The 18,133-nt window shown below is 47.1% G+C and overlaps 39 non-coding genes and 21 pseudogenes across 39 annotated transcripts in view; all 60 read left to right on the top strand.

Annotated features, from left to right (window-relative positions):
* Positions 1-76: 76 nt before the first annotated feature.
* LOC138463763 (5S ribosomal RNA) lies at positions 77-195 on the top strand. The gene has a single exon (XR_011266349.1). It is a non-coding gene; the product is annotated as a 5S ribosomal RNA (ribosomal RNA).
* Positions 196-301: 106 nt separating this feature from the next.
* On the top strand, positions 302-420 carry LOC138455195 (5S ribosomal RNA). Its single transcript, XR_011261836.1, has one exon. It is a non-coding gene; the product is annotated as a 5S ribosomal RNA (ribosomal RNA).
* Positions 421-526: 106 nt separating this feature from the next.
* Positions 527-645, top strand: LOC138460140 (5S ribosomal RNA). Its single transcript, XR_011262908.1, has one exon. It is a non-coding gene; the product is annotated as a 5S ribosomal RNA (ribosomal RNA).
* Positions 646-751: 106 nt separating this feature from the next.
* On the top strand, positions 752-860 carry LOC138457472 (5S ribosomal RNA; annotated as a pseudogene).
* A 463-nt stretch (positions 861-1,323) lies between these two features.
* Positions 1,324-1,442, top strand: LOC138461405 (5S ribosomal RNA). Its single transcript, XR_011264020.1, has one exon. It is a non-coding gene; the product is annotated as a 5S ribosomal RNA (ribosomal RNA).
* Positions 1,443-1,548: 106 nt separating this feature from the next.
* Positions 1,549-1,667, top strand: LOC138464879 (5S ribosomal RNA). The gene has a single exon (XR_011267456.1). It is a non-coding gene; the product is annotated as a 5S ribosomal RNA (ribosomal RNA).
* A 106-nt stretch (positions 1,668-1,773) lies between these two features.
* Positions 1,774-1,892, top strand: LOC138461099 (5S ribosomal RNA). Its single transcript, XR_011263737.1, has one exon. It is a non-coding gene; the product is annotated as a 5S ribosomal RNA (ribosomal RNA).
* Positions 1,893-1,998: 106 nt separating this feature from the next.
* LOC138458648 (5S ribosomal RNA) lies at positions 1,999-2,107 on the top strand (annotated as a pseudogene).
* A 463-nt stretch (positions 2,108-2,570) lies between these two features.
* Positions 2,571-2,689, top strand: LOC138455475 (5S ribosomal RNA; annotated as a pseudogene).
* A 106-nt stretch (positions 2,690-2,795) lies between these two features.
* LOC138462657 (5S ribosomal RNA) lies at positions 2,796-2,914 on the top strand. The gene has a single exon (XR_011265252.1). It is a non-coding gene; the product is annotated as a 5S ribosomal RNA (ribosomal RNA).
* A 106-nt stretch (positions 2,915-3,020) lies between these two features.
* LOC138454736 (5S ribosomal RNA) lies at positions 3,021-3,139 on the top strand. The gene has a single exon (XR_011261400.1). It is a non-coding gene; the product is annotated as a 5S ribosomal RNA (ribosomal RNA).
* Positions 3,140-3,245: 106 nt separating this feature from the next.
* Positions 3,246-3,364, top strand: LOC138464588 (5S ribosomal RNA). The gene has a single exon (XR_011267168.1). It is a non-coding gene; the product is annotated as a 5S ribosomal RNA (ribosomal RNA).
* Positions 3,365-3,470: 106 nt separating this feature from the next.
* LOC138456555 (5S ribosomal RNA) lies at positions 3,471-3,579 on the top strand (annotated as a pseudogene).
* A 107-nt stretch (positions 3,580-3,686) lies between these two features.
* LOC138457692 (5S ribosomal RNA) lies at positions 3,687-3,795 on the top strand (annotated as a pseudogene).
* A 463-nt stretch (positions 3,796-4,258) lies between these two features.
* LOC138455935 (5S ribosomal RNA) lies at positions 4,259-4,377 on the top strand (annotated as a pseudogene).
* Positions 4,378-4,483: 106 nt separating this feature from the next.
* LOC138461799 (5S ribosomal RNA) lies at positions 4,484-4,602 on the top strand. Its single transcript, XR_011264406.1, has one exon. It is a non-coding gene; the product is annotated as a 5S ribosomal RNA (ribosomal RNA).
* Positions 4,603-4,708: 106 nt separating this feature from the next.
* On the top strand, positions 4,709-4,827 carry LOC138454964 (5S ribosomal RNA). The gene has a single exon (XR_011261615.1). It is a non-coding gene; the product is annotated as a 5S ribosomal RNA (ribosomal RNA).
* A 106-nt stretch (positions 4,828-4,933) lies between these two features.
* LOC138459593 (5S ribosomal RNA) lies at positions 4,934-5,042 on the top strand (annotated as a pseudogene).
* A 463-nt stretch (positions 5,043-5,505) lies between these two features.
* LOC138463101 (5S ribosomal RNA) lies at positions 5,506-5,624 on the top strand. The gene has a single exon (XR_011265688.1). It is a non-coding gene; the product is annotated as a 5S ribosomal RNA (ribosomal RNA).
* A 106-nt stretch (positions 5,625-5,730) lies between these two features.
* LOC138464878 (5S ribosomal RNA) lies at positions 5,731-5,849 on the top strand. The gene has a single exon (XR_011267455.1). It is a non-coding gene; the product is annotated as a 5S ribosomal RNA (ribosomal RNA).
* Positions 5,850-5,955: 106 nt separating this feature from the next.
* On the top strand, positions 5,956-6,074 carry LOC138454547 (5S ribosomal RNA). Its single transcript, XR_011261219.1, has one exon. It is a non-coding gene; the product is annotated as a 5S ribosomal RNA (ribosomal RNA).
* Positions 6,075-6,180: 106 nt separating this feature from the next.
* Positions 6,181-6,289, top strand: LOC138458645 (5S ribosomal RNA; annotated as a pseudogene).
* Positions 6,290-6,752: 463 nt separating this feature from the next.
* On the top strand, positions 6,753-6,871 carry LOC138463630 (5S ribosomal RNA). The gene has a single exon (XR_011266217.1). It is a non-coding gene; the product is annotated as a 5S ribosomal RNA (ribosomal RNA).
* Positions 6,872-6,977: 106 nt separating this feature from the next.
* On the top strand, positions 6,978-7,096 carry LOC138463762 (5S ribosomal RNA). The gene has a single exon (XR_011266348.1). It is a non-coding gene; the product is annotated as a 5S ribosomal RNA (ribosomal RNA).
* Positions 7,097-7,202: 106 nt separating this feature from the next.
* On the top strand, positions 7,203-7,321 carry LOC138455194 (5S ribosomal RNA). Its single transcript, XR_011261835.1, has one exon. It is a non-coding gene; the product is annotated as a 5S ribosomal RNA (ribosomal RNA).
* Positions 7,322-7,427: 106 nt separating this feature from the next.
* On the top strand, positions 7,428-7,546 carry LOC138460128 (5S ribosomal RNA). Its single transcript, XR_011262896.1, has one exon. It is a non-coding gene; the product is annotated as a 5S ribosomal RNA (ribosomal RNA).
* A 106-nt stretch (positions 7,547-7,652) lies between these two features.
* Positions 7,653-7,761, top strand: LOC138456425 (5S ribosomal RNA; annotated as a pseudogene).
* Positions 7,762-8,224: 463 nt separating this feature from the next.
* On the top strand, positions 8,225-8,343 carry LOC138461404 (5S ribosomal RNA). Its single transcript, XR_011264019.1, has one exon. It is a non-coding gene; the product is annotated as a 5S ribosomal RNA (ribosomal RNA).
* Positions 8,344-8,449: 106 nt separating this feature from the next.
* LOC138455077 (5S ribosomal RNA) lies at positions 8,450-8,568 on the top strand. Its single transcript, XR_011261721.1, has one exon. It is a non-coding gene; the product is annotated as a 5S ribosomal RNA (ribosomal RNA).
* Positions 8,569-8,674: 106 nt separating this feature from the next.
* On the top strand, positions 8,675-8,793 carry LOC138461098 (5S ribosomal RNA). The gene has a single exon (XR_011263736.1). It is a non-coding gene; the product is annotated as a 5S ribosomal RNA (ribosomal RNA).
* Positions 8,794-8,899: 106 nt separating this feature from the next.
* Positions 8,900-9,008, top strand: LOC138458644 (5S ribosomal RNA; annotated as a pseudogene).
* A 463-nt stretch (positions 9,009-9,471) lies between these two features.
* Positions 9,472-9,590, top strand: LOC138455473 (5S ribosomal RNA; annotated as a pseudogene).
* A 106-nt stretch (positions 9,591-9,696) lies between these two features.
* On the top strand, positions 9,697-9,815 carry LOC138462656 (5S ribosomal RNA). The gene has a single exon (XR_011265251.1). It is a non-coding gene; the product is annotated as a 5S ribosomal RNA (ribosomal RNA).
* Positions 9,816-9,921: 106 nt separating this feature from the next.
* Positions 9,922-10,040, top strand: LOC138454725 (5S ribosomal RNA). The gene has a single exon (XR_011261389.1). It is a non-coding gene; the product is annotated as a 5S ribosomal RNA (ribosomal RNA).
* A 106-nt stretch (positions 10,041-10,146) lies between these two features.
* Positions 10,147-10,265, top strand: LOC138464587 (5S ribosomal RNA). Its single transcript, XR_011267166.1, has one exon. It is a non-coding gene; the product is annotated as a 5S ribosomal RNA (ribosomal RNA).
* Positions 10,266-10,371: 106 nt separating this feature from the next.
* LOC138456553 (5S ribosomal RNA) lies at positions 10,372-10,480 on the top strand (annotated as a pseudogene).
* Positions 10,481-10,587: 107 nt separating this feature from the next.
* On the top strand, positions 10,588-10,696 carry LOC138457691 (5S ribosomal RNA; annotated as a pseudogene).
* Positions 10,697-11,159: 463 nt separating this feature from the next.
* LOC138463415 (5S ribosomal RNA) lies at positions 11,160-11,278 on the top strand. The gene has a single exon (XR_011266001.1). It is a non-coding gene; the product is annotated as a 5S ribosomal RNA (ribosomal RNA).
* Positions 11,279-11,384: 106 nt separating this feature from the next.
* LOC138453931 (5S ribosomal RNA) lies at positions 11,385-11,503 on the top strand. The gene has a single exon (XR_011260630.1). It is a non-coding gene; the product is annotated as a 5S ribosomal RNA (ribosomal RNA).
* A 106-nt stretch (positions 11,504-11,609) lies between these two features.
* Positions 11,610-11,718, top strand: LOC138459592 (5S ribosomal RNA; annotated as a pseudogene).
* Positions 11,719-12,181: 463 nt separating this feature from the next.
* LOC138459179 (5S ribosomal RNA) lies at positions 12,182-12,300 on the top strand. Its single transcript, XR_011262549.1, has one exon. It is a non-coding gene; the product is annotated as a 5S ribosomal RNA (ribosomal RNA).
* A 106-nt stretch (positions 12,301-12,406) lies between these two features.
* Positions 12,407-12,525, top strand: LOC138461044 (5S ribosomal RNA). Its single transcript, XR_011263687.1, has one exon. It is a non-coding gene; the product is annotated as a 5S ribosomal RNA (ribosomal RNA).
* Positions 12,526-12,834: 309 nt separating this feature from the next.
* LOC138456552 (5S ribosomal RNA) lies at positions 12,835-12,943 on the top strand (annotated as a pseudogene).
* Positions 12,944-13,050: 107 nt separating this feature from the next.
* LOC138457689 (5S ribosomal RNA) lies at positions 13,051-13,159 on the top strand (annotated as a pseudogene).
* A 463-nt stretch (positions 13,160-13,622) lies between these two features.
* On the top strand, positions 13,623-13,741 carry LOC138463629 (5S ribosomal RNA). The gene has a single exon (XR_011266216.1). It is a non-coding gene; the product is annotated as a 5S ribosomal RNA (ribosomal RNA).
* Positions 13,742-13,847: 106 nt separating this feature from the next.
* LOC138463761 (5S ribosomal RNA) lies at positions 13,848-13,966 on the top strand. Its single transcript, XR_011266347.1, has one exon. It is a non-coding gene; the product is annotated as a 5S ribosomal RNA (ribosomal RNA).
* A 106-nt stretch (positions 13,967-14,072) lies between these two features.
* LOC138455193 (5S ribosomal RNA) lies at positions 14,073-14,191 on the top strand. Its single transcript, XR_011261834.1, has one exon. It is a non-coding gene; the product is annotated as a 5S ribosomal RNA (ribosomal RNA).
* Positions 14,192-14,297: 106 nt separating this feature from the next.
* Positions 14,298-14,416, top strand: LOC138460116 (5S ribosomal RNA). The gene has a single exon (XR_011262884.1). It is a non-coding gene; the product is annotated as a 5S ribosomal RNA (ribosomal RNA).
* Positions 14,417-14,522: 106 nt separating this feature from the next.
* Positions 14,523-14,631, top strand: LOC138456424 (5S ribosomal RNA; annotated as a pseudogene).
* A 463-nt stretch (positions 14,632-15,094) lies between these two features.
* Positions 15,095-15,213, top strand: LOC138461402 (5S ribosomal RNA). Its single transcript, XR_011264018.1, has one exon. It is a non-coding gene; the product is annotated as a 5S ribosomal RNA (ribosomal RNA).
* Positions 15,214-15,319: 106 nt separating this feature from the next.
* Positions 15,320-15,438, top strand: LOC138455076 (5S ribosomal RNA). The gene has a single exon (XR_011261720.1). It is a non-coding gene; the product is annotated as a 5S ribosomal RNA (ribosomal RNA).
* A 106-nt stretch (positions 15,439-15,544) lies between these two features.
* Positions 15,545-15,663, top strand: LOC138461096 (5S ribosomal RNA). The gene has a single exon (XR_011263734.1). It is a non-coding gene; the product is annotated as a 5S ribosomal RNA (ribosomal RNA).
* A 106-nt stretch (positions 15,664-15,769) lies between these two features.
* On the top strand, positions 15,770-15,878 carry LOC138458643 (5S ribosomal RNA; annotated as a pseudogene).
* A 463-nt stretch (positions 15,879-16,341) lies between these two features.
* Positions 16,342-16,460, top strand: LOC138455472 (5S ribosomal RNA; annotated as a pseudogene).
* Positions 16,461-16,566: 106 nt separating this feature from the next.
* LOC138462655 (5S ribosomal RNA) lies at positions 16,567-16,685 on the top strand. The gene has a single exon (XR_011265250.1). It is a non-coding gene; the product is annotated as a 5S ribosomal RNA (ribosomal RNA).
* Positions 16,686-16,791: 106 nt separating this feature from the next.
* Positions 16,792-16,910, top strand: LOC138454713 (5S ribosomal RNA). The gene has a single exon (XR_011261378.1). It is a non-coding gene; the product is annotated as a 5S ribosomal RNA (ribosomal RNA).
* Positions 16,911-17,016: 106 nt separating this feature from the next.
* Positions 17,017-17,135, top strand: LOC138464586 (5S ribosomal RNA). Its single transcript, XR_011267165.1, has one exon. It is a non-coding gene; the product is annotated as a 5S ribosomal RNA (ribosomal RNA).
* Positions 17,136-17,241: 106 nt separating this feature from the next.
* Positions 17,242-17,350, top strand: LOC138456551 (5S ribosomal RNA; annotated as a pseudogene).
* Positions 17,351-17,457: 107 nt separating this feature from the next.
* LOC138457688 (5S ribosomal RNA) lies at positions 17,458-17,566 on the top strand (annotated as a pseudogene).
* Positions 17,567-18,029: 463 nt separating this feature from the next.
* The window catches only part of LOC138463414 (5S ribosomal RNA), a 119-nt gene continuing 15 nt past the window's right edge, over positions 18,030-18,133 (top strand). Inside the window, exon 1 of the ribosomal RNA XR_011266000.1 lies at positions 18,030-18,133. This exon is cut by the window's right edge and continues 15 nt beyond it. This is a non-coding gene — a ribosomal RNA (5S ribosomal RNA).

Raw genomic sequence — 18,133 nt, 5'->3', positions numbered from 1 at the left:
CTTTCTCAATTGCCTTTTAAAACTGCAAGGTCTAGCCGACTAGATGCTTAAAAGTACAAAACTCACAAGGCCCAGAGCCTACGGCCACACCACACTGAATGCGCCTGATCTCGTCTGATCTCGGAAGCTAAGCAGTGTCGGGCCTCGTTAGTACCTGGATGGGAGACCGCCTGGGAATACCAGGTGCTGTAGGCTTTTTTGTGCTCCAAGTTCAGGAAGTGAGCCATTTCTCAATTGCCTTTCAAAACTGCAAGGTCTAGCTGACTAGATGCTTAAAAGTACAAAACTCACAAGGTCCAGAGCCTGCGGCCACACCACACTGAATGCGCCCCATCTCGTCTGATCTCGGAAGCTAAGCAGTGTCGGGCCTCGTTAGTACCTGGATGGGAGACCGCCTGGGAATACCAGGTGCTGTAGGCTTTTTTGTGCTCCAAGTTCAGGAAGTGAGCCATTTCTCAATTGCCTTTCAAAACTGCAAGGTCTAGCTGACTAGATGCTTAAAAGTACAAAACTCACTAGGCCCAGAGCCTACGGCCACACCACACTGATTGCGCCCGATCTCGTCTGATCTCGGAAGCTAAGCAGTGTCGGGCCTAGTTAGTACCTGGATGGGAGACCACCTGGGAATACCAGGTGCTGTAGGCTTTTTTGTACTCCAAGTTCAGGAAGTGAGCCATTTCACAATTGCCTTTCAAAACTGCAAGGTCTAGCCGACTAGATGCTTAAAAGTACAAAACTCACTAGGCCCAGAGCCTACAGCCACACCACACTGAATGCGCCCGATCTCGGAAGCTAAGCAGGGTCGGGCCTAGTTAGTACCTGGATGGGAGACTGCCTGGGAATACCAGGTGCTGTAGGCTTTTTTGTGCTCCATGATTAGTAATTGCGCAAATTCTCAATTATTTTTCAAATTTGGTATGTTTCCAAAATAATTGTATCCCGTTTTATAGCGGAAATGTTGGACAACATCATGAGGGCTGGAGCTACCTTTTTACATAGAATTAGCATACAGGTAGTGTGTTCATGGGTAATAAATCGACTTTCACATGTAATGCAGTACAGAGAATATTGAGTCCTTCAAGAGGCATGAAAGAAACCCATTATTGTGTTGATTGTTCTCTCCACCTCCCTGCAACAGACACAGGATGGATGAATTAAAGTTATCCTACCAGACATAGGAGTCCTGAATGGGCCCACCAGTCTTATATATCTCGCCTGATCGAGCCTGATCGAGCGATGAGCGTGGTATCATGTTGCAAGTGGCTGCATGGCTTAGCTTACTAAATGCAAATGCATAAGAGTAATATTCTTAGCATTCCTAGAGCCTACGGCCACACCACACTGAATGCACCCGATCTCGTCTGATCTCGGAAGTTAAGCAGTGTCAGGCCTAGTTAGTACCTGGATGGGAGACCGCCTGGGAATACCAGGTGCTGTAGGCTTTTTTGTGCTCCAAGTTCAGGAAGTGAGCCCTTTCTCAATTGCCTTTTAAAACTGCAAGGTCTAGCCGACTAGATGCTTAAAAGTACAAAACTCACTAGGCCCAGAGCCTAAGGCCACACCACACTGAATGCGCCTGATCTCGTCTGATCTCAGAAGCTAAGCAGTGTCGGGCCTAGTTAGTACCTGGATGGGAGACCGCCTGGGAATACCAGGTGCTGTAGGCTTTTTTGTACTCCAAGTTCAGGAAGTGAGCCATTTCTCAATTGCCTTTCAAAACTGCAAGGTCTAGCCGACTAGATGCTTAAAAGTACAAAACTCACAAGGCCCAGAGCCTACGGCCACACCACACTGAATGCGCCCGATCTCGTCTGATCTCGGAAGCTAAGCAGTGTCGGGCCTTGTTAGTACCTGGATGGGAGACCGCCTGGGAATACCAGGTGCTGTAGGCTTTTTTGTGCTCCAAGTTCAGGAAGTGAGCCATTTCACAATTGCCTTTCAAAACTGCAAGGTCTAGCCGACTAGATGCTTAAAAGTACAAAACTCACAAGGCCCAGAGCCTACGGCCACACCACACTGAATGCGTCTGATCTCGGAAGCTAAGCAGTGTAGGGCCTCGTTAGTACCTGGATGGGAGACTGCCTGGGAATACCAGGTGCTGTAGGCTTTTTTGTGCTCCATGATTAGTAATTGCGCAACTTCTCAATTATTTTTCAAATTTGGTATGTTTCCAAAATAATTGTATCCCGTTTTATAGCGGAAATGTTGGACAACATCATGAGGGCTGGAGCTACCTTTTTACATAGAATTAGCATACAGGTAGTGTGTTCATGGGTAATAAATCGACTTTCACATGTAATGCAGTACAGAGAATATTGAGTCCTTCAAGAGGCATGAAAGAAAACCATTATTGTGTTGATTGTTCTCTCCACCTCCCTGCAACAGACACAGGATGGATGAATTAAAGTTATCCTACCAGACATAGGAGTCCTGAATGGGCCCACCAGTCTTATATATCTCGCCTGATCGAGCCTGATCGAGCGATGAGCGTGGTATCATGTTGCAAGTGGCTGCATGGCTTAGCTTACTAAATGCAAATGCATAAGAGTAATATTCTTAGCATTCCTAGAGCCTACGGCCACACCACACTGAATGCACCCGATCTCGTCTGATCTCGGAAGTTAAGCAGTGTCAGGCCTAGTTAGTACCTGGATGGGAGAAGGCCTGGGAATACCAGGTGCTGTAGGCTTTTTTGTGCTCCAAGTTCAGGAAGTGAGGCCTTTCTCAATTGCCTTTTAAAACTGCAAGGTCTAGCCGACTAGATGCTTAAAAGTACAAAACTCACTAGGCCCAGAGCCTACGGCCACACCACACTGAATGCGCCTGATCTCGTCTGATCTCAAAAGCTAAGCAGTGTCGGGCCTAGTTAGTACCTGGATGGGAGACCACCTGGGAATACCAGGTGCTGTAGGCTTTTTTGTGCTCCAAGTTCAGGAAGTGAGCCATTTCACAATTGCCTTTCAAAACTGCAAGGTCTAGCCGACTAGATGCTTAAAAGTACAAAACTCACTCGGCCCAGAGCCTACGGCCACACCACACTGAATGCGCCTGATCTCGTCTGATCTCAGAAGCTAAGCAGTGTCGGGCCTAGTTAGTACCTGGATGGGAGACCGCCTGGGAATACCAGGTGCTGTAGGCTTTTTTGTACTCCAAGTTCAGGAAGTGAGCCATTTCTCAATTGCCTTTCAAAACTGCAAGGTCTAGCCGACTAGATGCTTAAAAGTACAAAACTCACAAGGCCCAGAGCCTACGGCCACACCACACTGAATGCGCCCGAACTCGTCTGATCTCGGAAGCTAAGCAGTGTCGGGCCTCGTTAGTACCTGGATGGGAGACCGCCTGGGAATACCAGGTGCTGTAGGCTTTTTTGTGCTCCAAGTTCAGGAAGTGAGCCATTTCACAATTGCCTTTCAAAACTGCAAGGTCTAGCCGACTAGATGCTTAAAAGTACAAAACTCACAAGGCCCAGAGCCTACGGCCACACCACACTGAATGCGTCTGATCTCAGAAGCTAAGCAGTGTAGGGCCTCGTTAGTACCTGGATGGGAGACCGCCTGGGAATACCAGGTGCTGTAGGCTTTTTTGTGCTCCAAGTTCAGGAAGTGAGCCTATTTCACAATTGCCTTTCAAAACTGCAAGGTCTAGCCGACTAGATGCTTAAAAGTACAAAACTCTCTAGGCCCAGAGCCTACGGCCACACCACACTGAATGCGCCCGATCTCGGAAGCTAAACAGGGTCGGGCCTAGTTAGTACCTGGATGGGAGACTGCCTGGGAATACCAGGTGCTGTAGGCTTTTTTGTGCTCCATGATTAGTAATTGCGCAACTTCTCAATTATTTTTCAAATTTGGTATGTTTCCAAAATAATTGTATCCCGTTTTATAGCGGAAATGTTGGACAACATCATGAGGGCTGGAGCTACCTTTTTACATAGAATTAGCATACAGGTAGTGTGTTCATGGGTAATAAATCGACTTTCACATGTAATGCAGTACAGAGAATATTGAGTCCTTCAAGAGGCATGAAAGAAAACCATTATTGTGTTGATTGTTCTCTCCACCTCCCTGCAACAGACACAGGATGGATGAATTAAAGTTATCCTACCAGACATAGGAGTCCTGAATGGGCCCACCAGTCTTATATATCTCGCCTGATCGAGCCTGATCGAGCGATGAGCGTGGTATCATGTTGCAAGTGGCTGCATGGCTTAGCTTACTAAATGCAAATGCATAAGAGTAATATTCTTAGCATTCCTAGAGCCTACGGCCACACCACACTGAATGCACCCGATCTCGTCTGATCTCGGAAGTTAACCAGTGTCAGGCCTAGTTAGTACCTGGATGGGAGAAGGCCTGGGAATACCAGGTGCTGTAGGCTTTTTTGTGCTCCAAGTTCAGGAAGTGAGGCCTTTCTCAATTGCCTTTTAAAACTGCAAGGTCTAGCCGACTAGATGCTTAAAAGTACAAAACTCACTAGGCCCAGAGCCTACGGCCACACCACACTGAATGCGCCTGATCTCGTCTGATCTCAAAAGCTAAGCAGTGTTGGGCCTAGTTAGTACCTGGATGGGAGACCACCTGGGAATACCAGGTGCTGTAGGCTTTTTTGTGCTCCAAGTTCAGGAAGTGAGCCATTTCACAATTGCCTTTCAAAACTGCAAGGTCTAGCTGACTAGATGCTTAAAAGTACAAAACTCACTAGGCCCAGAGAATACGGCCACACCACACTGATTGCGCCCGATCTCGTCTGATCTCGGAAGCTAAGCAGTGTCGGGCCTAGTTAGTACCTGGATGGGAGACCACCGGGGAATACCAGGTGCTGTAGGCTTTTTTGTACTCCAAGTTCAGGAAGTGAGCCATTTCACAATTGCCTTTCAAAACTGCAAGGTCTAGCCGACTAGATGCTTAAAAGTACAAAACTCACTAGGCCCAGAGCCTACGGCCACACCACACTGAATGCGCCCAATCTCGGAAGCTAAGCAGGGTCAGGCCTAGTTAGTACCTGGATGGGAGACTGCCTGGGAATACCAGGTGCTGTAGGCTTTTTTGTGCTCCATGATTAGTAATTGCGCAAATTCTCAATTATTTTTCAAATTTGGTATGTTTCCAAAATAATTGTATCCCGTTTTATAGCGGAAATGTTGGACAACATCATGAGGGCTGGAGCTACCTTTTTACATAGAATTAGCATACAGGTAGTGTGTTCATGGGTAATAAATCGACTTTCACATGTAATGCAGTACAGAGAATATTGAGTCCTTCAAGAGGCATGAAAGAAACCCATTATTGTGTTGATTGTTCTCTCCACCTCCCTGCAACAGACACAGGATGGATGAATTAAAGTTATCCTACCAGACATAGGAGTCCTGAATGGGCCCACCAGTCTTATATATCTCGCCTGATCGAGCCTGATCGAGCGATGAGCGTGGTATCATGTTGCAAGTGGCTGCATGGCTTAGCTTACTAAATGCAAATGCATAAGAGTAATATTCTTAGCATTCCTAGAGCCTACGGCCACACCACACTGAATGCACCTGATCTCGTCTGATCTCGGAAGTTAAGCAGTGTCAGGCCTAGTTAGTACCTGGATGGGAGACCGCCTGGGAATACCAGGTGCTGTAGGCTTTTTTGTGCTCCAAGTTCAGGAAGTGAGCCCTTTCTCAATTGCCTTTTAAAACTGCAAGGTCTAGCCGACTAGATGCTTAAAAGTACAAAACTCACTAGGCCCAGAGCCTAAGGCCACACCACACTGAATGCGCCTGATCTCGTCTGATCTCAGAAGCTAAGCAGTGTCGGGCCTAGTTAGTACCTGGATGGGAGACCGCCTGGGAATACCAGGTGCTGTAGGCTTTTTTGTACTCCAAGTTCAGGAAGTGAGCCATTTCTCAATTGCCTTTCAAAACTGCAAGGTCTAGCCGACTAGATGCTTAAAAGTACAAAACTCACAAGGCCCAGAGCCTACGGCCACATCACACTGAATGCGCCCGATCTCGTCTGATCTCGGAAGCTAAGCAGTGTCAGGCCTTGTTAGTACCTGGATGGGAGACCGCCTGGGAATACCAGGTGCTGTAGGCTTTTTTGTGCTCCAAGTTCAGGAAGTGAGCCATTTCACAATTGCCTTTCAAAACTGCAAGGTCTAGCCGACTAGATGCTTAAAAGTACAAAACTCACAAGGCCCAGAGCCTACGGCCACACCACACTGAATGCGTCTGATCTCGGAAGCTAAGCAGTGTAGGGCCTCGTTAGTACCTGGATGGGAGACTGCCTGGGAATACCAGGTGCTGTAGGCTTTTTTGTGCTCCATGATTAGTAATTGCGCAACTTCTCAATTATTTTTCAAATTTGGTATGTTTCCAAAATAATTGTATCCCGTTTTATAGCGGAAATGTTGGACAACATCATGAGGGCTGGAGCTACCTTTTTACATAGAATTAGCATACAGGTAGTGTGTTCATGGGTAATAAATCGACTTTCACATGTAATGCAGTACAGAGAATATTGAGTCCTTCAAGAGGCATGAAAGAAAACCATTATTGTGTTGATTGTTCTCTCCACCTCCCTGCAACAGACACAGGATGGATGAATTAAAGTTATCCTACCAGACATAGGAGTCCTGAATGGGCCCACCAGTCTTATATATCTCGCCTGATCGAGCCTGATCGAGCGATGAGCGTGGTATCATGTTGCAAGTGGCTGCATGGCTTAGCTTACTAAATGCAAATGCATAAGAGTAATATTCTTAGCATTCCTAGAGCCTACGGCCACACCACACTGAATGCACCCGATCTCGTCTGATCTTGGAAGTTAAGCAGTGTCAGGCCTAGTTAGTACCTGGATGGGAGACCGCCTGGGAATACCAGGTGCTGTAGGCTTTTTTGTGCTCCAAGTTCAGGAAGTGAGCCCTTTCTCAATTGCCTTTTAAAACTGCAAGGTCTAGCCGACTAGATGCTTAAAAGTACAAAACTCACAAGGCCCAGAGCCTACGGCCACACCACACTGAATGCGCCTGATCTCGTCTGATCTCGGAAGCTAAGCAGTGTCGGGCCTCGTTAGTACCTGGATGGGAGACCGCCTGGGAATACCAGGTGCTGTAGGCTTTTTTGTGCTCCAAGTTCAGGAAGTGAGCCATTTCTCAATTGCCTTTCAAAACTGCAAGGTCTAGCTGACTAGATGCTTAAAAGTACAAAACTCACAAGGTCCAGAGCCTGCGGCCACACCACACTGAATGCGCCCCATCTCGTCTGATCTCGGAAGCTAAGCAGTGTCGGGCCTCGTTAGTACCTGGATGGGAGACCGCCTGGGAATACCAGGTGCTGTAGGCTTTTTTGTGCTCCAAGTTCAGGAAGTGAGCCATTTCTCAATTGCCTTTCAAAACTGCAAGGTCTAGCTGACTAGATGCTTAAAAGTACAAAACTCACTAGGCCCAGAGCCTACGGCCACACCACACTGATTGCGCCCGATCTCGTCTGATCTCGGAAGCTAAGCAGTGTCGGGCCTAGTTAGTACCTGGATGGGAGACCACCTGGGAATACCAGGTGCTGTAGGCTTTTTTGTACTCCAAGTTCAGGAAGTGAGCCATTTCACAATTGCCTTTCAAAACTGCAAGGTCTAGCCGACTAGATGCTTAAAAGTACAAAACTCACTAGGCCCAGAGCCTACGGCCACACCACACTGAATGCGCCCGATCTCGGAAGCTAAGCAGGGTTGGGCCTAGTTAGTACCTGGATGGGAGACTGCCTGGGAATACCAGGTGCTGTAGGCTTTTTTGTGCTCCATGATTAGTAATTGCGCAAATTCTCAATTATTTTTCAAATTTGGTATGTTTCCAAAATAATTGTATCCCGTTTTATAGCGGAAATGTTGGACAACATCATGAGGGCTGGAGCTACCTTTTTACATAGAATTAGCATACAGGTAGTGTGTTCATGGGTAATAAATCGACTTTCACATGTAATGCAGTACAGAGAATATTGAGTCCTTCAAGAGGCATGAAAGAAACCCATTATTGTGTTGATTGTTCTCTCCACCTCCCTGCAACAGACACAGGATGGATGAATTAAAGTTATCCTACCAGACATAGGAGTCCTGAATGGGCCCACCAGTCTTATATATCTCGCCTGATCGAGCCTGATCGAGCGATGAGCGTGGTATCATGTTGCAAGTGGCTGCATGGCTTAGCTTACTAAATGCAAATGCATAAGAGTAATATTCTTAGCATTCCTAGAGCCTACGGCCACACCACACTGAATGCACCCGATCTCGTCTGATCTCGGAAGTTAAGCAGTGTCAGGCCTAGTTAGTACCTGGATGGGAGACCGCCTGGGAATACCAGGTGCTGTAGGCTTTTTTGTGCTCCAAGTTCAGGAAGTGAGCCCTTTCTCAATTGCCTTTTAAAACTGCAAGGTCTAGCCGACTAGATGCTTAAAAGTACAAAACTCACTAGGCCCAGAGCCTAAGGCCACACCACACTGAATGCGCCTGATCTCGTCTGATCTCAGAAGCTAAGCAGTGTCGGGCCTAGTTAGTACCTGGATGGGAGACCGCCTGGGAATACCAGATGCTGTAGGCTTTTTTGTACTCCAAGTTCAGGAAGTGAGCCATTTCTCAATTGCCTTTCAAAACTGCAAGGTCTAGCCGACTAGATGCTTAAAAGTACAAAACTCACAAGGCCCAGAGCCTACGGCCACACCACACTGAATGCGCCCGATCTCGTCTGATCTCGGAAGCTAAGCAGTGTCGGGCCTTGTTAGTACCTGGATGGGAGACCGCCTGGGAATACCAGGTGCTGTAGGCTTTTTTGTGCTCCAAGTTCAGGAAGTGAGCCATTTCACAATTGCCTTTCAAAACTGCAAGGTCTAGCCGACTAGATGCTTAAAAGTACAAAACTCACAAGGCCCAGAGCCTACGGCCACACCACACTGAATGCGTCTGATCTCGGAAGCTAAGCAGTGTAGGGCCTCGTTAGTACCTGGATGGGAGACTGCCTGGGAATACCAGGTGCTGTAGGCTTTTTTGTGCTCCATGATTAGTAATTGCGCAACTTCTCAATTATTTTTCAAATTTGGTATGTTTCCAAAATAATTGTATCCCGTTTTATAGCGGAAATGTTGGACAACATCATGAGGGCTGGAGCTACCTTTTTACATAGAATTAGCATACAGGTAGTGTGTTCATGGGTAATAAATCGACTTTCACATGTAATGCAGTACAGAGAATATTGAGTCCTTCAAGAGGCATGAAAGAAAACCATTATTGTGTTGATTGTTCTCTCCACCTCCCTGCAACAGACACAGGATGGATGAATTAAAGTTATCCTACCAGACATAGGAGTCCTGAATGGGCCCACCAGTCTTATATATCTCGCCTGATCGAGCCTGATCGAGCGATGAGCGTGGTATCATGTTGCAAGTGGCTGCATGGCTTAGCTTACTAAATGCAAATGCATAAGAGTAATATTCTTAGCATTCCTAGAGCCTACGGCCACACCACACTGAATGCACCCGATCTCGTCTGATCTCGGAAGTTAAGCAGTGTCAGGCCTAGTTAGTACCTGGATGGGAGAAGGCCTGGGAATACCAGGTGCTGTAGGCTTTTTTGTGCTCCAAGTTCAGGAAGTGAGGCCTTTCTCAATTGCCTTTTAAAACTGCAAGGTCTAGCCGACTAGATGCTTAAAAGTACAAAACTCACTAGGCCCAGAGCCTACGGCCACACCACACTGAATGCGCCTGATCTCGTCTGATCTCAAAAGCTAAGCAGTGTCGGGCCTAGTTAGTACCTGGATGGGAGACCACCTGGGAATACCAGGTGCTGTAGGCTTTTTTGTGCTCCAAGTTCAGGAAGTGAGCCATTTCACAATTGCCTTTCAAAACTGCAAGGTCTAGCCGACTAGATGCTTAAAAGTACAAAACTCACTCGGCCCAGAGCCTACGGCCACACCACACTGAATGCGCCTGATCTCGTCTGATCTCAGAAGCTAAGCAGTGTCGGGCCTAGTTAGTACCTGGATGGGAGACCGCCTGGGAATACCAGGTGCTGTAGGCTTTTTTGTACTCCAAGTTCAGGAAGTGAGCCATTTCTCAATTGCCTTTCAAAACTGCAAGGTCTAGCCGACTAGATGCTTAAAAGTACAAAACTCACAAGGCCCAGAGCCTACGGCCACACCACACTGAATGCGCCCGAACTCGTCTGATCTCGGAAGCTAAGCAGTGTCGGGCCTCGTTAGTACCTGGATGGGAGACCGCCTGGGAATACCAGGTGCTGTAGGCTTTTTTGTGCTCCAAGTTCAGGAAGTGAGCCATTTCACAATTGCCTTTCAAAACTGCAAGGTCTAGCCGACTAGATGCTTAAAAGTACAAAACTCACAAGGCCCAGAGCCTACGGCCACACCACACTGAATGCGTCTGATCTCAGAAGCTAAGCAGTGTAGGGCCTCGTTAGTACCTGGATGGGAGACCGCCTGGGAATACCAGGTGCTGTAGGCTTTTTTGTGCTCCAAGTTCAGGAAGTGAGCCTATTTCACAATTGCCTTTCAAAACTGCAAGGTCTAGCCGACTAGATGCTTAAAAGTACAAAACTCTCTAGGCCCAGAGCCTACGGCCACACCACACTGAATGCGCCCGATCTCGGAAGCTAAACAGGGTCGGGCCTAGTTAGTACCTGGATGGGAGACTGCCTGGGAATACCAGGTGCTGTAGGCTTTTTTGTGCTCCATGATTAGTAATTGCGCAAATTCTCAATTATTTTTCAAATTTGGTATGTTTCCAAAATAATTGTATCCCGTTTTATAGCGGAAATGTTGGACAACATCATGAGGGCTGGAGCTACCTTTTTACATAGAATTAGCATACAGGTAGTGTGTTCATGGGTAATAAATCGACTTTCACATGTAATGCAGTACAGAGAATATTGAGTCCTTCAAGAGGCATGAAAGAAACCCATTATTGTGTTGATTGTTCTCTCCACCTCCCTGCAACAGACACAGGATGGATGAATTAAAGTTATCCTACCAGACATAGGAGTCCTGAATGGGCCCACCAGTCTTATATATCTCGCCTGATCGAGCCTGATCGAGCGATGAGCGTGGTATCATGTTGCAAGTGGCTGCATGGCTTAGCTTACTAAATGCAAATGCATAAGAGTAATATTCTTAGCATTCCTAGAGCCTACGGCCACACCACACTGAATGCACCCGATCTCGTCTGATCTCGGAAGTTAAGCAGTGTCAGGCCTAGTTAGTACCTGGATGGGAGACTGCCTGGGAATACCAGGTGCTGTAGGCTTTTTTGTGCTCCAAGTTCAGGAAGTGAGCCCTTTCTCAATTGCCTTTTAAAACTGCAAGGTCTAGCCGACTAGATGCTTAAAAGTACAAAACTCACAAGGCCCAGAGCCTACGGCCACACCACACTGAATGTGCCTGATCTCGTCTGATCTCGGAAGCTAAGCAGTGTCGGGCCTCGTTAGTACCTGGATGGGAGACCGCCTGGGAATACCAGGTGCTGTAGGCTTTTTTGTACTCCAAGTTCAGGAAGTGAGCCATTTCACAATTGCCTTTCAAAACTGCAAGGTCTAGCCGACTAGATGCTTAAAAGTACAAAACTCACTAGGCCCAGAGCCTACGGCCACACCACACTGAATGCGCCCAATCTCGGAAGCTAAGCAGGGTCAGGCCTAGTTAGTACCTGGATGGGAGACTGCCTGGGAATACCAGGTGCTGTAGGCTTTTTTGTGCTCCATGATTAGTAATTGCGCAAATTCTCAATTATTTTTCAAATTTGGTATGTTTCCAAAATAATTGTATCCCGTTTTATAGCGGAAATGTTGGACAACATCATGAGGGCTGGAGCTACCTTTTTACATAGAATTAGCATACAGGTAGTGTGTTCATGGGTAATAAATCGACTTTCACATGTAATGCAGTACAGAGAATATTGAGTCCTTCAAGAGGCATGAAAGAAACCCATTATTGTGTTGATTGTTCTCTCCACCTCCCTGCAACAGACACAGGATGGATGAATTAAAGTTATCCTACCAGACATAGGAGTCCTGAATGGGCCCACCAGTCTTATATATCTCGCCTGATCGAGCCTGATCGAGCGATGAGCGTGGTATCATGTTGCAAGTGGCTGCATGGCTTAGCTTACTAAATGCAAATGCATAAGAGTAATATTCTTAGCATTCCTAGAGCCTACGGCCACACCACACTGAATGCACCTGATCTCGTCTGATCTCAGAAGCTAAGCAGTGTCGGGCCTAGTTAGTACCTGGATGGGAGACCACCTGGGAATACCAGGTGCTGTAGGCTTTTTTGTGCTCCAAGTTCAGGAAGTGAGCCATTTCACAATTGCCTTTCAAAACTGCAAGGTCTAGCCGACTAGATGCTTAAAAGTACAAAACTCACTCGGCCCAGAGCCTACGGCCACACCACACTGAATGCGCCTGATCTCGTCTGATCTCAGAAGCTAAGCAGTGTCGGGCCTAATTAGTACCTGGATGGGAGACCGCCTGGGAATACCAGGTGCTGTAGGCTTTTTTGTACTCCAAGTTCAGGAAGTGAGCCATTTCTCAATTGCCTTTCAAAACTGCAAGGTCTAGCCGACTAGATGCTTAAAAGTACAAAACTCACAAGGCCCAGAGCCTACGGCCACACCACACTGAATGCGCCCGAACTCGTGTCGGGCCTCGTTAGTACCTGGATGGGAGACCGCCTGGGAATACCAGGTGCTGTAGGCTTTTTTGTGCTCCAAGTTCAGGAAGTGAGCCATTTCACAATTGCCTTTCAAAACTGCAAGGTCTAGCCGACTAGATGCTTAAAAGTACAAAACTCACAAGGCCCAGAGCCTACGGCCACACCACACTGAATGCGTCTGATCTCAGAAGCTAAGCAGTGTAGGGCCTCGTTAGTACCTGGATGGGAGACCGCCTGGGAATACCAGGTGCTGTAGGCTTTTTTGTGCTCCAAGTTCAGGAAGTGAGCCTATTTCACAATTGCCTTTCAAAACTGCAAGGTCTAGCCGACTAGATGCTTAAAAGTACAAAACTCTCTAGGCCCAGAGCCTACGGCCACACCACACTGAATGCGCCCGATCTCGGAAGCTAAACAGGGTCGGGCCTAGTTAGTACCTGGATGGGAGACTGCCTGGGAATACCAGGTGCTGTAGGCTTTTTTGTGCTCCATGATTAGTAATTGCGCAACTTCTCAATTATTTTTCAAATTTGGTATGTTTCCAAAATAATTGTATCCCGTTTTATAGCGGAAATGTTGGACAACATCATGAGGGCTGGAGCTACCTTTTTACATAGAATTAGCATACAGGTAGTGTGTTCATGGGTAATAAATCGACTTTCACATGTAATGCAGTACAGAGAATATTGAGTCCTTCAAGAGGCATGAAAGAAAACCATTATTGTGTTGATTGTTCTCTCCACCTCCCTGCAACAGACACAGGATGGATGAATTAAAGTTATCCTACCAGACATAGGAGTCCTGAATGGGCCCACCAGTCTTATATATCTCGCCTGATCGAGCCTGATCGAGCGATGAGCGTGGTATCATGTTGCAAGTGGCTGCATGGCTTAGCTTACTAAATGCAAATGCATAAGAGTAATATTCTTAGCATTCCTAGAGCCTACGGCCACACCACACTGAATGCACCCGATCTCGTCTGATCTTGGAAGTTAAGCAGTGTCAGGCCTAGTTAGTACCTGGATGGGAGACCGCCTGGGAATACCAGGTGCTGTAGGCTTTTTTGTGCTCCAAGTTCAGGAAGTGAGCCCTTTCTCAATTGCCTTTTAAAACTGCAAGGTCTAGCCGACTAGATGCTTAAAAGTACAAAACTCACAAGGCCCAGAGCCTACGGCCACACCACACTGAATGCGCCTGATCTCGTCTGATCTCGGAAGCTAAGCAGTGTCGGGCCTCGTTAGTACCTGGATGGGAGACCGCCTGGGAATACCAGGTGCTGTAGGCTTTTTTGTGCTCCAAGTTCAGGAAGTGAGCCATTTCTCAATTGCCTTTCAAAACTGCAAGGTCTAGCTGACTAGATGCTTAAAAGTACAAAACTCACAAGGTCCAGAGCCTGCGGCCACACCACACTGAATGCGCCCCATCTCGTCTGATCTCGGAAGCTAAGCAGTGTCGGGCCTCGTTAGTACCTGGATGGGAGACCGCCTGGGAATACCAGGTGCTGTAGGCTTTTTTGTGCTCCAAGTTCAGGAAGTGAGCCATTTCTCAATTGCCTTTCAAAACTGCAAGGTCTAGCTGACTAGATGCTTAAAAGTACAAAACTCACTAGGCCCAGAGCCTACGGCCACACCACACTGATTGCGCCCGATCTCGTCTGATCTCGGAAGCTAAGCAGTGTCGGGCCTAGTTAGTACCTGGATGGGAGACCACCTGGGAATACCAGGTGCTGTAGGCTTTTTTGTACTCCAAGTTCAGGAAGTGAGCCATTTCACAATTGCCTTTCAAAACTGCAAGGTCTAGCCGACTAGATGCTTAAAAGTACAAAACTCACTAGGCCCAGAGCCTACGGCCACACCACACTGAATGCGCCCGATCTCGGAAGCTAAGCAGGGTTGGGCCTAGTTAGTACCTGGATGGGAGACTGCCTGGGAATACCAGGTGCTGTAGGCTTTTTTGTGCTCCATGATTAGTAATTGCGCAAATTCTCAATTATTTTTCAAATTTGGTATGTTTCCAAAATAATTGTATCCCGTTTTATAGCGGAAATGTTGGACAACATCATGAGGGCTGGAGCTACCTTTTTACATAGAATTAGCATACAGGTAGTGTGTTCATGGGTAATAAATCGACTTTCACATGTAATGCAGTACAGAGAATATTGAGTCCTTCAAGAGGCATGAAAGAAACCCATTATTGTGTTGATTGTTCTCTCCACCTCCCTGCAACAGACACAGGATGGATGAATTAAAGTTATCCTACCAGACATAGGAGTCCTGAATGGGCCCACCAGTCTTATATATCTCGCCTGATCGAGCCTGATCGAGCGATGAGCGTGGTATCATGTTGCAAGTGGCTGCATGGCTTAGCTTACTAAATGCAAATGCATAAGAGTAATATTCTTAGCATTCCTAGAGCCTACGGCCACACCACACTGAATGCACCCGATCTCGTCTGATCTCGGAAGTTAAGCAGTGTCAGGCCTAGTTAGTACCTGGATGGGAGACCGCCTGGGAATACCAGGTGCTGTAGGCTTTTTTGTGCTCCAAGTTCAGGAAGTGAGCCCTTTCTCAATTGCCTTTTAAAACTGCAAGGTCTAGCCGACTAGATGCTTAAAAGTACAAAACTCACTAGGCCCAGAGCCTAAGGCCACACCACACTGAATGCGCCTGATCTCGTCTGATCTCAGAAGCTAAGCAGTGTCGGGCCTAGTTAGTACCTGGATGGGAGACCGCCTGGGAATACCAGATGCTGTAGGCTTTTTTGTACTCCAAGTTCAGGAAGTGAGCCATTTCTCAATTGCCTTTCAAAACTGCAAGGTCTAGCCGACTAGATGCTTAAAAGTACAAAACTCACAAGGCCCAGAGCCTACGGCCACACCACACTGAATGCGCCCGATCTCGTCTGATCTCGGAAGCTAAGCAGTGTCGGGCCTTGTTAGTACCTGGATGGGAGACCGCCTGGGAATACCAGGTGCTGTAGGCTTTTTTGTGCTCCAAGTTCAGGAAGTGAGCCATTTCACAATTGCCTTTCAAAACTGCAAGGTCTAGCCGACTAGATGCTTAAAAGTACAAAACTCACAAGGCCCAGAGCCTACGGCCACACCACACTGAATGCGTCTGATCTCGGAAGCTAAGCAGTGTAGGGCCTCGTTAGTACCTGGATGGGAGACTGCCTGGGAATACCAGGTGCTGTAGGCTTTTTTGTGCTCCATGATTAGTAATTGCGCAACTTCTCAATTATTTTTCAAATTTGGTATGTTTCCAAAATAATTGTATCCCGTTTTATAGCGGAAATGTTGGACAACATCATGAGGGCTGGAGCTACCTTTTTACATAGAATTAGCATACAGGTAGTGTGTTCATGGGTAATAAATCGACTTTCACATGTAATGCAGTACAGAGAATATTGAGTCCTTCAAGAGGCATGAAAGAAAACCATTATTGTGTTGATTGTTCTCTCCACCTCCCTGCAACAGACACAGGATGGATGAATTAAAGTTATCCTACCAGACATAGGAGTCCTGAATGGGCCCACCAGTCTTATATATCTCGCCTGATCGAGCCTGATCGAGCGATGAGCGTGGTATCATGTTGCAAGTGGCTGCATGGCTTAGCTTACTAAATGCAAATGCATAAGAGTAATATTCTTAGCATTCCTAGAGCCTACGGCCACACCACACTGAATGCACCCGATCTCGTCTGATCTCGGAAGTTAAGCAGTGTCAGGCCTAGTTAGTACCTGGATGGGAGAAGGCCTGGGAATACCAGGTGCTGTAGGCTTTTTTGTGCTCCAAGTTCAGGAAGTGAGGCCTTTCTCAATTGCCTTTTAAAACTGCAAGGTCTAGCCGACTAGATGCTTAAAAGTACAAAACTCACTAGGCCCAGAGCCTACGGCCACACCACACTGAATGCGCCTGATCTCGTCTGATCTCAAAAGCTAAGCAGTGTCGGGCCTAGTTAGTACCTGGATGGGAGACCACCTGGGAATACCAGGTGCTGTAGGCTTTTTTGTGCTCCAAGTTCAGGAAGTGAGCCATTTCACAATTGCCTTTCAAAACTGCAAGGTCTAGCCGACTAGATGCTTAAAAGTACAAAACTCACTCGGCCCAGAGCCTACGGCCACACCACACTGAATGCGCCTGATCTCGTCTGATCTCAGAAGCTAAGCAGTGTCGGGCCTAGTTAGTACCTGGATGGGAGACCGCCTGGGAATACCAGGTGCTGTAGGCTTTTTTGTACTCCAAGTTCAGGAAGTGAGCCATTTCTCAATTGCCTTTCAAAACTGCAAGGTCTAGCCGACTAGATGCTTAAAAGTACAAAACTCACAAGGCCCAGAGCCTACGGCCACACCACACTGAATGCGCCCGAACTCGTCTGATCTCGGAAGCTAAGCAGTGTCGGGCCTCGTTAGTACCTGGATGGGAGACCGCCTGGGAATACCAGGTGCTGTAGGCTTTTTTGTGCTCCAAGTTCAGGAAGTGAGCCATTTCACAATTGCCTTTCAAAACTGCAAGGTCTAGCCGACTAGATGCTTAAAAGTACAAAACTCACAAGGCCCAGAGCCTACGGCCACACCACACTGAATGCGTCTGATCTCAGAAGCTAAGCAGTGTAGGGCCTCGTTAGTACCTGGATGGGAGACCGCCTGGGAATACCAGGTGCTGTAGGCTTTTTTGTGCTCCAAGTTCAGGAAGTGAGCCTATTTCACAATTGCCTTTCAAAACTGCAAGGTCTAGCCGACTAGATGCTTAAAAGTACAAAACTCTCTAGGCCCAGAGCCTACGGCCACACCACACTGAATGCGCCCGATCTCGGAAGCTAAACAGGGTCGGGCCTAGTTAGTACCTGGATGGGAGACTGCCTGGGAATACCAGGTGCTGTAGGCTTTTTTGTGCTCCATGATTAGTAATTGCGCAACTTCTCAATTATTTTTCAAATTTGGTATGTTTCCAAAATAATTGTATCCCGTTTTATAGCGGAAATGTTGGACAACATCATGAGGGCTGGAGCTACCTTTTTACATAGAATTAGCATACAGGTAGTGTGTTCATGGGTAATAAATCGACTTTCACATGTAATGCAGTACAGAGAATATTGAGTCCTTCAAGAGGCATGAAAGAAAACCATTATTGTGTTGATTGTTCTCTCCACCTCCCTGCAACAGACACAGGATGGATGAATTAAAGTTATCCTACCAGACATAGGAGTCCTGAATGGGCCCACCAGTCTTATATATCTCGCCTGATCGAGCCTGATCGAGCGATGAGCGTGGTATCATGTTGCAAGTGGCTGCATGGCTTAGCTTACTAAATGCAAATGCATAAGAGTAATATTCTTAGCATTCCTAGAGCCTACGGCCACACCACACTGAATGCACCCGATCTCGTCTGATCTCGGAAGTTAAGCAGTGTCAGGCCTAGTTAGTACCTGGATGGGAGACTGCCTGGGAATAC

The sequence above is a fragment of the Ambystoma mexicanum genome, chromosome 4p (assembly GCF_040938575.1).
Source record: "Ambystoma mexicanum isolate Mex_15411 chromosome 4p, UKY_AmexF1_1, whole genome shotgun sequence".
NCBI lineage: Eukaryota > Metazoa > Chordata > Amphibia > Caudata > Ambystomatidae > Ambystoma > Ambystoma mexicanum.
The sequence above is the reverse complement of the archived record's forward strand: the minus strand, read 5'-3'. Positions and strand labels throughout refer to the sequence as shown.